General features: G+C 44.8%; 1 long non-coding RNA gene across 2 annotated transcripts; it reads right to left on the bottom strand.

Moving 5' to 3' along the window:
* Nucleotides 1-6,406: 6,406 nt before the first annotated feature.
* Nucleotides 6,407-11,787, bottom strand: LOC134510824 (uncharacterized). Of its 2 annotated transcripts, none has more exons than XR_010069743.1 (4): nucleotides 11,618-11,787; nucleotides 11,178-11,284; nucleotides 8,159-8,580; nucleotides 6,407-6,577 (listed from the first exon to the last, which is right to left on the bottom strand). It is a non-coding gene; the product is annotated as an uncharacterized LOC134510824 (long non-coding RNA). The 2 variants fall into 2 exon arrangements; XR_010069741.1 differs by having other exon boundaries at nucleotides 8,159-8,577.
* Nucleotides 11,788-12,648: the final 861 nt, after the last annotated feature.

Below are 12,648 nucleotides of genomic sequence, written 5' to 3'. Positions count from 1 at the left end.
GGCTGCTGGGCACTTAGGAGGGACTCAGGGGACGCTGCAGGCGGTGGCCTCCACTCCTCAGACAGTCTGGGGCAGGCTGGCGGGTACAGGAGAAGGAACAAGTCACCTGGGACAGACAGACGAGCCTCCCTGACCTACACTGTCTGATGGCCCCAGCAAGATAATACAGCACTGCAGGTGAGTCAGAAAGAAGAAAACGATGCTCCAGAGGCAGGGATGCGAATCAGACTTTCTGCCTCTAAGGGTGGCTCCGAAAGCCATTGCTAGGGCTGCCAAGATGCTGAATCCCAGAAACACCACCCAGGTGTCCATTGCTAATCCCCACTGCTGAGCTGTCATACCCATTGGCAGTCTCACAGGGGTCAAAAATCACAAATTTGGCCAAGAAGCCGGCAAATCCCAGGGCACCCACTTGACCGACTTATCCTGTGAGCTGGGCACACACATGCTGCAGGGATGGGCGTCTTGGAGATGCTTGCTGATACCACCCAACACGTTCATTTGGGATGCAAGAGACACGCACTCGGACGAATGCACTATCTGGGAGAAACGCAGCTCTGCCAGGAGTACAGGAGCCTCCGTCCTGGGACAGAGACACAAAGCCACACCTGCAGTCTCCCATCGGGCAGAATAAATTGTAGTTTTGGATCACAGCCCTTGGCCATTAGTACAAGCTAGCAGATCCCACCCTGGAGTGTTTTCCCCTAAGGTTATAAAACACAGACGGTTTATTTTTTATTCTGCAGGCTGTTTTTTGGCACCGGCATTGGTGCTTTTATTAAGCAAATAATTTAAAATGTGATTTTTTGGGGTGATTCACACCAGGCTTTTCAGAGACTTTGTGCCAATACCTCTTAAGTAAGAAATTGTAGGCATCGAGATCTACAGGCTGAATTTCACAGAAGCAAAACAGAAAAAAACCCAGCAAGACTATCATTTAAACTCCAGGGAAATTAATCCAAGGTCCATAGATTTCCCACTCTCCACAGCTTTGTGCGAACAAGACAAATACGCCTGAGCAGTTAACATCTCACTACTTGAATAAATGAAATTGCCCCTTATGAGCCTAAAGCTTCCACTAAGACAGAGTGAAAGTGAAAAAAAGAAAATTTAAAACTACTGCTGGACACAAATGCTAAGACTTATTTGGCTCAGGGTTTTCAGGCAATCCATCAAAACAACAGAGACACACTTCCAAGTTCCTATTTAGCCATACACCCCCAATCTTAAGATACTAAAACATAAAAGTCTGGTTCAGGCCATTCCCAGTAAAGATGTTATCAAAACTAAAAATGTCTTACGCTGCTGGTAAATTTATTACTCAGAGAATCTACTTGTCTGGTTTCTTGTCAGCCTACAGAGGTTTTTTGTTGGGTTTTTTTTGACAGCATAGTAACATTTTCTTTCTTCAATGCTTCATTAGCTCATCTTACTCATGCAATTTTCCCCATTTTATTTCATGTAAATCAAATTACTCATCAAGTCTGTAATGCCACCGGTGTACAAAGAGCCTTCTATAAAAAAAAAAAAGATCACATAGTAAAAACCTCAAAACTGATACTTATTCAGGTAGTATAGGTTTTTTGAGGACTATTCATAAGAGGTATATAAAATTAAATGCTCTTATGAGGATAGAAGGACATGGGAGGAACTTTAACTGGATTACATTCTCTAGCGTGTGGCTGAGGTAAGGTGGTCAGGAAATATTTTCCAAACCAGGGGATTTTTGCATTACTATATCTTTTTTTTCTCTTTCTTTCTTTCTTTTGGCAAGTGCGGCTAATGGTACTCACGCTTCAGTGCCTCAGTTCATCTGCTAAGTATTCCCCTCTTGAAAGGATGTGCCATAAGCAGAATATTCTGTTTATTCACCAGAATAGGCAGGTGAACTGCGAGCAGTTTACAACTTTGCATACGAGTGTTTTCTCATTCCCTGCAAGATGAGAAGTGACAGCAGAAGCAAGCAGCGGGGTCGCCCGTGCAGGCATGAATTTGCCTGTGCGAGAGAGGTTTCGGTGAGAGGTTTGCACTCACGCACAGCCATGGACAATGAAGGTGCAGAGATCAGGTGAAAAGGGGGGTGAAAGCCCAGGAGCAGGCCGCTAGGAGAGGACTTGGGGTCACCAGGCTGAAGCTTGTGCCCTGTCAGAGATGTTCACCTCCTGGGCTGGGTACCTCCCCACTTCTCCCCGCTGAGGACAAGCTTCTCCTTGCAGGGCAGAGAGGTGGAAAGCAGAAGTAGGGGGTTGTGAGGATCAGTGCATTAAGCACCGCTGTAAATCACAGTTACAGAGTCTGAAAAAAAGCATCTCGGCTATAAAAAACACTTTTTCATTATTAATCCTGCTATACCTCAGATGACTGATATTCAGATGCGTAGATATATGTGCATATGCACACAATTCATTACATTTAAACGTCTCATTTTGCCACTGCTTTTTATCCTAACATTAAGGTACCATCAAATACTAAACACAGACCACTGCAATAGACAACATTAAAGCAGCAAGAAAGCAAATGGCTGATTGCTGAGCGAGCAGACAAGAGAAAACTGTAAATCGTACCTAGCAAACCCTCGGGGGTCTTTCCCCAGCATGATCAATAACAGATTAGTCTTCTGAGCAGAAGGAATTTCTTCCAGGACAGACAGGCAGCATCAGCTAAGATTTGTCTCTCATAGACAGAGTATGTAAGAAAAGGTTTCCAAATGTTACTACATAATCAGCAAAACTGGTGACTTGTAGGATTGTCTCGTATATACTGGAAGTGATGAGAGAGGGGTTTTACAATGTGCAGACTAACCCAGGGAGCAAGCGTTGAAGCAATACCAGTATGATGAGACACGAGGAAGAACATCTGTGAGAAATTTAAAAAAAACAAAAAAACAAACCAAAAAAGATAAAAAAAGATAAAAAAAACCCAGCCGATCAAAATCTCAGGGAGAAACCTGGTCCCAATTTCATTAAAAGGAAGTTTTCACCTGCAACTAATGCCCTTGCTTGCAAAAACCTTTTGGTTTTAACAGAGAAAGCAAGCTGGACTTTGAAAAGATCACCGCTCGCGGCAGGGAGAGCACTAATTAGCCAGCGGGGACCCTGGGGAGTAGGTCTGTGTATAGTTGGGAAGCTCAACGTTTCTTGCTAAATTTTCTGTCAGTCTGAAGCGCGGCAGGATGCGTAGCCAGGAGCAGTCTTTTCTCACAGTATCACTGCTTGCGGCCCTGTCTGAAGCTGGGAAGGATCGCAGTTTGTGAGAGTTAAAAAATTATCTTCCAGTTTTTGACCACAGAGTTCAGTTTCCCCTCTCGTCCTGGATTGCATTTCCAACACTTTAGCCAGTAATGAAACCAGCATACTAGCCGGGGCTAGTGAGCCTTCAGCACGGATCATCCTCCAGCCTCCGCTCCCAAAGACTTCACTGAGCCAATTCAAGGAAAAATAAAATAAAATAGGGAGATTTCAACATCTTCTACCCCAGTTCTTGCATGTGATTTGTCCTTGAAATGCACGCACTAGCACAACAGTAATCCAGAGCCAAGCACCTGACACATCTCTAATTAGCATCGTTCTTGCAGTTTTACTGTGGATTTTTCCCCTGTGAAATCATTCTTTTTGAGTCAGAACACTCGTTGCATCTTAAAGCTGTTCCTGCTGCATTTGTTCAAGTTTATTTGTTCCTACCTGATCACATCTAAACACCCTTGTAACGGATGGTAGTAGCCGTTCTTTCAGTCCAGAGGAAATCTTCATATAATCAGGAATTTACCGCAAAATGCTGCCCTTCATTCCTCTTATTCGTTCTCTTACATGACTGCAGCTGACTGGGGTGGAAATTTGCAGAAGGTAAATGCTGAGCAAAGCTGTCTCCTTGCATTCACCTCATTTTCATGAGAGAAATCTTTCCGAACTTTTAGCAGACCTACTTTATGATTTGATGTTGTCCTTTCAGCTCTTCTTACCCAAACGGGTCAAAACCTCCTCTGTAAGCACCTGATCCTGCATCGATGTCGGCACCTGGGAATCGTAGCCACCCCAGAAGCCCCATTTTTAGTGGGAATGGGACGCAACAGCGCTGCTTTTTCCAATAGCTCAGAGAAATACAAGTACCCTACAAGCAGGAGGCATGGATTACCACCATGAACAAGGTTTTTTGGAGCTCTGGCTCCAAAGTGCTACAGGACAGATAGGTTCAGGCAGTCTTGCTAGCTCGGTCTCGGCATCACCACGAGTCTGGGAAGAAAACGGGGACACAGGAAGGGATGAAGGCGTGGCCAATTTGCTCAAGAGGCTTGGCTGTAAAAATGTCAGGAGCTGCCCATTCTGATACACTGCCGCCAGGCCCTGCTCCGCTGCTGGCACAGAGGAAAAAAGTCCATTTATATCTATCCACCCCCAATTAAAGAAATTGGTTTTTTTTCCAGGCAACATGTATCTGTCCACAAGTAGGGGGGATGGAGACCATGAGAGCTCTCGTTGAGTGATGGAGTTCGTATTAGGGTTGAGAGAGCTTCATTTGGGCCCTGCTGGCGAGCGATGCTCAAAATCTGTTTTAGAGGCGGGACAGCGGGAACTTGCAGGGCAGGCTGCATCACATGATTGGTGGTTGGTCTGTAATCATGGGAAAGTTGGGAACCTATAAGGACTGCAGTTTTTTATGGAGTCAATAAAAGAAACCAAAGGAAAACAAGCCCGTTTCTTCTAGGATTTAACTTCCTGCGTGGAGGTCCTCACCTCTCGGCAAAATAAGAGGAATCATCCTGTGGAAACGGACTGAAACCTGCAGAGACACACCGTAGCACGAGATGTAGGGCAGGGAATTTTTTGCACTTTTCTGTGCGTGCTCCACTGAGGGGACACGGTATTTTCACAGGATCTCAATTACAGTTTCACTCTTGCCTTCCGCTTGTGATGTCTTTCCCACCCTGCCTTGACATCACCTCCAGCTGTGTCTGCTGCACTTCCCTTGCCACGGTGCTCTGCACCAGTTGCACAGATAACAGCCAGACAAAGGCAGCCAGAGGGCCAAAGGCAGCAGCTCTTTCTGAATACAGATTACACGGCTGAAGTCACAGGGTGAAGTTTACACAGGCAACCCTCCTGCGTCAGGAGAAAGCAGGCACTTGCACTCGCCTCAGGACACTCGGGAGGCTGCATGAGGGCTCTGACGCTTGTCCCAATATCTTATCTATCGTGTTAATTCGGCTTTGTGCAAGAGTGGCTAATGAAGCTCTTGGAAAATAGGTAGTGCAGGTTTATTGTGCAAGGGCCCACAGTCCCTCCTTGTCAGAGGAGAGCTGTCTGCTTCCTTCTGCCTCTCCGTATTTTTCTGGGTTGCATAGCTATGAACGCGGATAAGACGCGAGAACATCATAGGCCAAATTCTCGGCTGTGCTTTTGCAACTGCTGTGAGGTAACCTTTGTTGAGATTTCCCAGTGGCAGGAGGACACCTAATATTGCATCATCCCAAATAATTCCTAGCTCCAGGAATGCGCTGGGAATGTGCCCTGAACAAGCCCATACCCTGCTGCTGCAGCAGCTCCATGAGGGTCACTGAACTGAGGTTGCTCTGATTTGTTGCTGTGAGTCAAATTATCCATCTGGTGCAGGGATCTGGAGAACACAGGCATGTGAGCTTCACTAAATGATTTTCTCTTCACAAATAGTGGCCAAAGTGAAGTATCTGAATCCTGAAGTCCTATAGGTAATACAAAGAATATTTCAAGCTCCCTTTGAACTCATTGTAGGAGTAAGTTGCTGAGATTTACTCCCCTCTGTGTTGGAGGTTACCATGGAGGACAGGAAAGCTCCCATCTCCCTCAAAGAGCTGGGAAACCAGAGGTGCTCTGCCTCCCGACCTCTCTTACCTCCCTGCCCTGTCGTCAGATTTCTCAGAGATATGCCCTCAGGTTTGCCCTCACTGGCAACTGCTTCATACTTACCTTCCCAAGAGGATTTCTCCAGAAAAGGCCAGGATCCCTTTAATAACTCCATGAGATGTATTAGTGAGGTTCAGGAGAGAGGACACACTCCTTTCTCTGCTCAGGTCCGGTGGCCTCTGGAGCAGCCTAGGCAGAAACTGCTCCCTCAAGGCAAAGGCAGCACAACTCCCCCAGGCCACAGAGAGGAAAACTATTGAATTCCCTTAATACCATAAATATATGCCAGATACAAGCTGTTTTATGCCTCTCACGTCTTCTTATATAAAGTCTGAAGTAATAACAGAATAGTAATTTCATTATTCCACAAGATCATGTAGCCTCCAAAGCACTAGCAAGAAGTATAACCATTTCTCCAAGTCCAGTGCAGCTGTAAATAAAATTAAATGTACCTGGAACTGGAAAAATCACAGGCAACTACAGGTCTATGTCCGTGGCTGTCCCTGGCAAGGCGGTACAGTCAGAAAAGCTGTAACGCGTGAATTAGATGCTCTGTAACATAAGCACCAAAGGAGAGCTTTGACACCGGAGTTACGGGTCATTTTCCCCTAACAGTCTCCTGCGCCCGTGGTGTGAATCTACAGCCATTCTAAAACCGGTGATCTTCGGGCTTCATGAAGACGTGATGATTAAATTGGCATCTGTGACACAGAAATCAAAAATAGATAAGAAGTATTAGATCAGCCTGTACATTCCCTTTCCACAGCAGGGCCCTCCCCTACCAAGCATCGCACAGTGGTCTTCTCAGCTGATTTTGAAAGGACAAATAAAACACGGATCTATCAATTTGTAGGTGGCTCTGGGATTTTCACTGCATTTGTCACCTTCATGCCACACCCAATCCTCCCTTCACTTACCCCTGCTTAATATATGGGTAAGATACCCTCATTTAATACCTCCACCTTTAGCATGGGTCCCTCTGGTTGGTAACTTAAAAGTGATGACGAAGTGGTTGTGGCCAGAAATAACGTCAGCATCCACATAGGCCACAGCACTCCACTCTGATATGAATTTTAATTATTCACATAATTCAATTTCCTTGACTCAGAGAACACATTTTCTGGCATCACGAGCCTCAGAACAGCATGATGCTCGCTAGGCTAAGACTCACCTTTGCCAGGCAGAGATGGTCTGTCAAGTCTATAACCTCTGCCGAAGTGGCTGCCGAGTCACAAGGTCATTAGTAAGAGTTTGCCAGCACGCCACGCAGTGAGTCATATTTAATAGCCCATCTGCTGTCACACTTCATAAAATATTTTCCTATTATTTCTCCTTCCTGTTCTATTCCTAAGGAGCAAAGCAATCCTCAGCGGATCTGTAACTGCCAGAACCCATTTTTGCAAATAAAAGAGCAAAAACATAGTTGTTGCCTTGCCCACTCCCCGCAAAAGTCTGATACTTCTTATCATTCTTGCTGACATTTTAACAATGCTGGCTGCGGTTAGGGATCAGCATTAGGATTCCTAGTCACAAACCAGGGCCTGATTTTACTAGGCGCTGTAAAGGCGCAGCACAAAAGCTGCACCCCGAATGGCTGCAGAATAAATACATTCACAGGGCAATTCCCTTCTCACTCGGCACGGATTCCCCTTTGGGACCAGTCCCAGTTCTCGCTGCTGACTTTAACTAGCCTTTATGGGGCCCTGCTCTTTCTGAATACCTGATTCCTTATTCTTTTCCTTTATTTGCACGCTCAGAACTAAGTTAAAGTATTTTACGGCTCTCTCTACCTCTACCTTCTATTTTTTTTTTAATGAAATAAACTGTTCTGCGTTTCTAAAGCTATTTAAGCAGCAACAGCCTTTACAGAAATTCTATCTTCATTCTGCCATTTTATGCTACTTAAGTCCCATTAGTCATCTTGAAATTTTGTAGCTCTATTTTGTTGTCTGTTGTTTTTTTTTTTTCCAGAAGGATCTGAAGGGGGCAGGCAGGAGAGGTTATTATGAATGAACTGATCATTTTTGGAACTTGTTAAATATGCCAGCAATTATTAATAATTAATGGCAACAGGGGTACATTCCCCTCCTCCCCAAGAAGCCAAGAATGCTCTTTAATAGCTGTACAGCAACCCTTTGAAAACAGACAATGAATCTGCTCCTTGGGGGTACCAGTAAATGATCTGGATTGATGCTTTCCATTCCTCTTCCATTGCAGTTTGCATGTAACAAGAACTTTAAAGAGAAAGGATTTGCTTTCTAGTCAGTTAATATTATGCTTACTTCATCTCTGCAAATGCCTCGAAGTCTAAAGCGGCAGATGTCACCCAGAACATCCTCTCTGGAAACCTTTTTTGCTCACTTCAGCTCGGTGATGAAGCTGCATTGCAAATGCCAACAGCTTTCTGCCGAAGAGGTCTTCAGAGACATCAGCTCCTGAAACCTCGCAGCATCTCCTCGCAGTGAACAAGACACCTTTCCCTGCCGCGGAGGAGAAAGGTGAAGAAGAAAGAGTCACTTGCAGGAGACTGCAGGATCCTCAAGGTCAGAGGATGAGAAGGAAAAACGAGGGCAACCAGATTCCTGACGCTGGCAGCTTGGATATCTTCCTGATGGTTGGGAAACACCAATCCCGGTGGCACTGGTCATGTACTCCACACCTTCTCCTTCCACTCTGGACCAAACCAGTCTCTCGTGGCATGCTGCTGGGAGAAGCGCATTCAATTTTTATTCACCAGCGGGTGATACAGCCACAGCAAAGGACGAATCTGAAGTGCAGGATGAAGCAATCTCGCTTTGAACGCATGAGACCCAGAAGGTCTGCTTAGACTCACATTGCAATGAATATTGCTTGTTTCGATCTTATACAACCGAGCTGTTTACCCACAGGCAAAGGGCTGAATTTTTCTGGTTACGAAATTAAAAGTAAAGCAGCTGAGAGAAGAAAACAAAAGGAAAAATGAGCTAACGATCAGTGTATTTTAACAGGAAGTCAGAGTTTTGTGTGAGGATTAATTTGTCCGTATGTCGGATGGAGAATTTAGATTGCAGGTTAAAAACACTAGTGAAATTTAACAGATTTTTAATTTAATACAGACAGATGCTGTTCATCCTTCCAGTTCCAGTACAGAGGATCTACTTGTGCAAAAATTTGAGGATATGGACCAGAACTCAGTAGCCTATGACTGGAGCCATCAGGTCTTGCACATATAAGCCAGTTCTACTGTCCTTTGCATCTTATTCTGCATTTTATGCTTTTCAAAAAGTAACACATAAAATAGGGTTGTCTTTCCTTATTCCTGTGCAAACCAAATGCAAACCCGTGACATTACAGCCATACAGAGGAGGGGGAAAAAGGGGGAAAAAGAACCCAAACCAAAAAACTTATGAAAGACAAAGTAGCATTTGGTGGACTTGTTTGGCAGGAAAAGTTATGGTTTCACCTGTACATAAAGAGCAAGAACAGGCTGATTTGCTTTAACTGAAAATAAGAAGACTTGAACTTTCAATGTTTCCAACTAAAATACAGATTAATTTCCGGTGACTGATGAAAAACGGGGTTGGGTTTTTTTCCTATTTATTTTATTTTTAGGAGATAGGCTAGTGCAATTGCCTGTATGTGTCCACCAAAAGATGCATTGCCAATCTTAACAGCAATTTTACCATATTGCATAAACTGTCAAAGAGGAAGGAAATGTTCATCTAGAGAAGTAATAGCAATAAAAGATGGAGATGTTTACAACATGGAGAGATAAATACAGCTTGTTCTAAAAAGATGGGGTGAAGGCAGTTGGGATCCTCCATACTGAAGCAACTTACTGCTGGAAGTCGGAGAGATGCTCAGTTTTGCAGGAGCAGAAGAGACGCATGTTTTTCCAAGGAATGAACAAGAGGGAGAAGCACTCAGCAATGTTTGGTGTCTATGCTCAGGACTGAGGGAAGTCCAGGAGAAGGCTGAAATTAGCGGCAAACCCTCCCAATGCCCACGATGTGACAATTCACACAAGGCAGAGGATATGAGCCCTGTGGCAGTTCTGTGGGAAATGGTTTTCCCAAACCACTTCCACTTTTGAGATTGCTCCTGTTTCACACCAGGACAAATCCGTGACCTCTAGATTTTCTCAGACCTCTGAGAGCCACCCATCTCGGAAGGGTCAATAATCTGGTGGGCAGGGCCTCTGTGCTGGACAAAGATGACCAAAGTTCAAGTCCCTTGTTGATCCCGATCAGGGGTTGGATCTCAGGATTTCCACATGCCAAGCAAGTCCCATAAATACCAATCTGTTAACAGAATACAACCTCAAATCTTGGCTTTCTGTGAAAAGCACAGAAGATTGAAACCTTGGGGAGCTAGTAGAGAAATTAGTGCAGCTAGGAGAGATTTTAGTCTGGGGAGACTTTCTTTTATAGACAGGTGAAATAAATTGCATTTCATGAGCTTCAGGGGGAAGAAACAGTTACTTGTGAACAAAAAAAAAAGCATCAAATTGACTGGGAGAAAAAAAAAGACAACCACTTCTGTAGTAGGCAGCCCCAGGAAAATGGAAAGGAAGGAAAAGAATATGAGCTATACACTGCAAAACTCCAGAGAGTAAAGGGAAAATAGCATGAAAAGAAACCAAAAAGGAAAAGAATATGAAGCTTTAAATTTAATGGAAAAAGTAAAATTATGAAAGAGGTCTCCACATGAAAATGGGCAGAGGTGGTGGCTTAGGGGAAGTTCAGAAGGTTTCATCTGTAAACAAATGTAAGAGATTTCAGAAAGCAAATAAGGAACTAATAGTAGCAGCAGGAGATACACAGAGAGGAGTGTTTCAACATCACGAGCATAACCAAATCAGAGCGAGGAAGTGAAAGTCCGAGAGGATGGGTGATCAGGGAGGGGAGCCATGTAGCAGATAATGACACACAAGCGTTCTGATTTTAGACTGACAAAACTGAGATAGCAGGTCTTGCAGACTTTTGAGTTTATCTGCATGTCAGACCTGCACCGCAGTAAGCATCACCTTCACTGTCACCAAAAATCTGCCCTCAAGCTCCCAGGGATTGTGTCCACATGCCCCGTCTGGGAAAATCACTATCAATTTACAGGATCAAGTTTCCACCAAGAACAGAGTTGGAAAGAGTCTTAGGAGGTCTCCTAGTTCATTGTCCTGCTCAAAACAAAGTTATCTGTGCCTTGTTCATTCCTGACAGATGTTTGTCTGGTCCGTATGCTTCCTTACATATTTGCATCCAAATTAAGTCATTGCTGTAGTGAGACTGCATCAATTTTTAATAAATAAATCTGTTCAAAACCTACCTCTATCTCTGCCCAGGAAGCTGTCGTCTCTGCAGGCTGAGTGAGGAGCCGAGTCCTCCGCTGGGCTGCGGGAGGCTGACCCTATTTCTCTGTGGATGGGAAAGAATCTGTGAAGTGAACAGTGAACAGTCTTGTGTTAAGTACAGTTTTGTTCCTTGCAGCATGCATTTAATTCACTCACACACACACTCAGCGTACAAAGAACACTCTGAAGGTCTTTGTGCTGTAAAAAAAGGGTGATTGTTTTTGTTTTTTTAAAAAAAGTAAATATTGGCTTAAAAGTGTTCCAATTTAATCTGAACGTGAGAGTGGATGGTGTCGCATTGCTCAGTGCTGGAGAAAAGCAGCAGCTACACACCGCAGCCTTGGGCAGAGGGAATGGCCATGGCACTGTGCAGCTCCTCCTCCAGCCTCCACCAGCTGCATTGTTCACACCTCACCTGCTTTGTTCCACTGGCACTTTTAAGCCTCTCCATATCCCCTGCTACCCACTTGCGGGGACTGCGGGACAGATTTCCATAGGATGCCACAGCTGAACAGGGTCCGGACAGTGTCGGTATGGAGTCAGGCAAGGCTCCGCAGCTTGAGTCAGCCCCGCTGGTGCGGCTACCCCGACTCACCGTACTTTCACCAACGTTGTCCCACAGCAGCAGCTACTCAACTGACCCAGCGCTAGGTCTTGTGTAACCAGCCACAGCACAAAAAGTTCACGCTGAGCAACACCACGCTGCCAGTTGCCAAATGTTTACTGTACAAGCCTGGGCTAACCATAACAGGAACCCAGCTTGGCCAAAGACTAATGACAAAGACGCTTAGTTTGGAATGGAAGCCAAGTCAATTATTTTGTAAACAAGCTTGGTGCTCTTCTTAAAAAGGGAGGTCAGATCTTCGTTTGGTGTAAATGGCTATGGCTTAAACTGATCTCAAAGAGCAGGTCAGGAGAAGCGGCCAAGCACTAAAAGTCACTTTATAATTCCTGTCCCCGCTGTTTAGTGCTGTTGAGAAGGCCAAGTGCAACCTCCCCAGACCCTTCACCTCTACTGTCCAGTACCAGGACACCTGCAATTCCATTCCTGACTTTGACTATAACAATAAGCTATCGATGGCAGTATATTAGCAGTCGAATAGCAAAATGCCTTAAAAAGGCTCAAGAGCTCTGCCACAGGAGGAATACCCCAAAAGATGATCAACACCTCTCCGTGTAGTTTGTTGCTTTGCCCACAGCAGTAGAAAATCAGTGTAGGAAGGTCATCTACAAGAGAGAAGATGACCCTCCTCAAGCTGCTCCTGAAGGCCACCAGGGAGGTGGCAGAAGCTGGAAACAACTTCGGATGCCTGGTGGGGTGACAGGCAGAGGAAGGAGGCAGTGGAAGAAGAGCCAAGCTGTTGTTCTGATGTGACTCATTCATTTTCCACTTGAGTTTGTGACTGTTCTTACAGAAGAAAAAAAAAAAAATAAAAAAGAGCAAGA

Source organism: Chroicocephalus ridibundus, chromosome 2 (assembly GCF_963924245.1).
Source record: "Chroicocephalus ridibundus chromosome 2, bChrRid1.1, whole genome shotgun sequence".
Lineage (NCBI taxonomy): Eukaryota > Metazoa > Chordata > Aves > Charadriiformes > Laridae > Chroicocephalus > Chroicocephalus ridibundus.
This window is presented reverse-complemented; position numbering and strand designations above follow the sequence as displayed.